This window comes from Chelonoidis abingdonii, chromosome 14 (assembly GCF_003597395.2).
Source record: "Chelonoidis abingdonii isolate Lonesome George chromosome 14, CheloAbing_2.0, whole genome shotgun sequence".
NCBI classification, from domain to species: domain Eukaryota; kingdom Metazoa; phylum Chordata; order Testudines; family Testudinidae; genus Chelonoidis; species Chelonoidis abingdonii.
In genome coordinates, this window is record NC_133782.1 from 9,100,076 (window position 1) to 9,102,948 (window position 2,873).

The window sequence follows — 2,873 nt, forward strand, 5'->3', positions numbered from 1 at the left end:
GAGCTGATGCCATTCTAGGGGGGTCCCAGCAACAACCCCACCCGTGTTCCGCTCCCCCCCTTGTGGTTACTGTTTGGCGGGTCCCCCCATTGTGTGTAATGAAGTAATAAAGAAGCGAATAAGAAACACTGACTTTTTAGCTGAGATAAAATGAGGTGGAGACCGCCTCCAAGCCTGCTTGATAGTCCAGGCAGGACATTAAATGGTGGAGGGGAGAGGAGCCCACAGCACCGTTGCTATGATAGTCCAGGCAGTACAGAAACTTTTCTTTAGACATAAGGGTGGGGGCTGACGAGCTCAGCCCCACAGTATGCTATGATGAGGGCAGATTACCCAGCCGTTCTTTACCATGTCCGGGATAACCCGGGGAGTCCTTCCTATTTTTACCCAGGCGCCCAGCGACTCTCACAGAGCCCCAGGAGCACAACAGGAATGTGACAAGAGGTGGTACCAGTCCTATGTCCTGTACCGTGTGCCACTGGGAAGAAAGAGGAGGATGCTGCTGTTCAGTCCCCAGACCGCGTGTTACCAGCAGCATGCAGTAGACATTACGAGTGACATTGAAAAAGTCAAGAAAATCGATTTCTTTCCTTGTTCTTTCACGGGGGAAATGGGAGTAGATTGACGATGATATACCCTGAACCACTGGACAATGTGTTTGACCCTATCAGGCTTGGAGAGCTCAGCCAAGGAATGCAAATGGTTTCGGAGCTGTGGCCTGGAAAGCTGGAGTCTCAGTCCCCCCTCCCTTCCTCCAGAGCATCATGTGATTCTTTGGCTTTCCATCACGCTTGACACAGCAGTGTGTGTGGACTCTGCTACATAAGCTGGAGATTTTTTTCAAATGCTTTGTCATTTCGTCTTCTGTCACGGAGCTTTAATAGAACAGATTGATTCTCCCTTACAGCGCATCAGATCCAGGTCATACATGACGGACCGCATCGTTCATGCTGCGAGCTTGCTGTTGGGATTCTCCGGAGAGCGACTAGCATCGCCACTCGTAGCTGATCAAGGGTCTCCACGCTGGGGCAAACAGGAAATGCAATGCAAAGATTCGCGGTTTCCTGTTCTACCTGCCCAGTGAATTCAGTTCAGATGCTCCAGAGTGGTCTACAGTGGCACTGTGGATATCTGCCCGGGGCCATATACGGCATTTGCGCCACACTAACCCATCATATGGTATACCGATTCCACGTCTATACACCCTCTACGGTAGAGGAGTACACGAAACACGATTTAAAGAGCCCTTTATATCGATATAAAGGGCCTCGTTGTGTGGACGGGTGCAGCGTTAAATCGGTTTAACACTGCTAAAATCGGTATAAACGCATAGTGTAGACCAGGTCTGAGTGAGTACTTAGGGTAAGTACTATGCTTGGTAATGAGTGTTTGCAGGTTAGAGCCCTATGTCAGTCAAAAGATTAGAAGAAGTGAAGTGACAAAAGGGGAGTGAATTTGCATTTGGTTGGCAGTGGCATACATCTTGTACTTCCTTACGCTCTTCCCATCTAAGCTATGGAGTGATTTACTGAACAGTTACCGTCTAGTCCTAAATCCTGGGACAAATCTCTTTTGCATTTTCCTCTGGAAATCTTTGCATGACTTACCACCCTCCTATCTGTACTAGGAACAGGCCTTTGCATAAAAAATAGATTATTTCCATGAGAAGGGCTGTAGAGAGAGCTGCAAACACAATCCTGCAATGCGCAGAACCTTGTGGAGGGGAGATGCACACCTGCTGGGTTTTGCATACATGCACAGCAGATGTGCTGGCAATAGCTGCACAATGCAGTTAAAGTTGCACTGTGCTTAGAAGGATGCATCAGCATCTGCACCCACTACCTGTTCATAAGGGTCTGCAACACTCAAAAGGGGGCATGTAAGTAGACACACGTACACACTGGATGCTTCTGTTGCAGTGGTTCTAAGCCTTATGCACAGTATGCAAATAGGTACTCAGCTGCCATTACCTTGGAGAATGTGTCTGCTAGGAGACATAGATAAGGCAGTGCTGTATTGTTCCCTCAGCAACCTCTCTGGATGCTAAATTGTATTAAATGAGTCCCACCCACCCCCTAATGCATCATTTTCTGCCCCCAAGCAGAACTGAGCCCTGAGGTAGTTAAGTGTTAAATGAGTCTGGTCTATGACAAACACAAGACTATTTGATCCTGGAGCAGATGAAGATATAAGGGAGATTTAAATGTGAGCTGGGATACTACAGGAAGAAACCTTTTTCAAGTAGCATCAAGACTAACCTTATTCCCAATGGTCATGTACTGCAGTTCCTACTGTAGAACAGAGGAAGGAATTGTACAGAATGATGAGGTAAAGCAGTGCCAGCTAGTTGTGCTAGGAAAAGCCAGTGCTATGTATTAGAGGGAGGGGAAAAAAGCATTAAAACTGTAAAATGAAGAGTGAACATTAGTCTTTTATTAAAACCATTGTAAGCAGAGTCAGGATGAGCTGTACCCTGACATCTGGTGGTGAAGTATGGGAAGTGTGGAAAGAATGTCTGGAATGCAAAATCTCAAATATTTGCATAGGCACGCCTAACCCATCCCAGACTGCCGAGCTGTGGGTGCTTTGTGACAGAAATGACTCAACCTCAGTTTGTGATTCAGCCATTAGTAGGGGAGCCCAGTGTATTGCACCATTAGGCCCGAAAGTGAGTTCCGGCTCAGCAACCTGTATCTAGAGTCTTAATGGGAATAAAATCAACCTGCTGACATTCCACAGTGGAGAGAGGAGGAGGTGCAACTGATGACTTCATAGCTCCAAGGAAGCCTGACCACCAGGGCACAAATACCGCTCCCAACCTTCCTCTTCACAGGGTTTTGAACCCATGTCCTTGTCAGCAATACCACCAATGA

General features: G+C 47.3%; 1 protein-coding gene across 2 annotated transcripts in view; it reads right to left on the reverse strand.

Moving 5' to 3' along the window:
- CDH4 (cadherin 4) overlaps positions 1-2,873 on the reverse strand; it is a 706,159-nt gene that overhangs the window by 200,061 nt on the left and 503,225 nt on the right. The window lies entirely within an intron of this gene.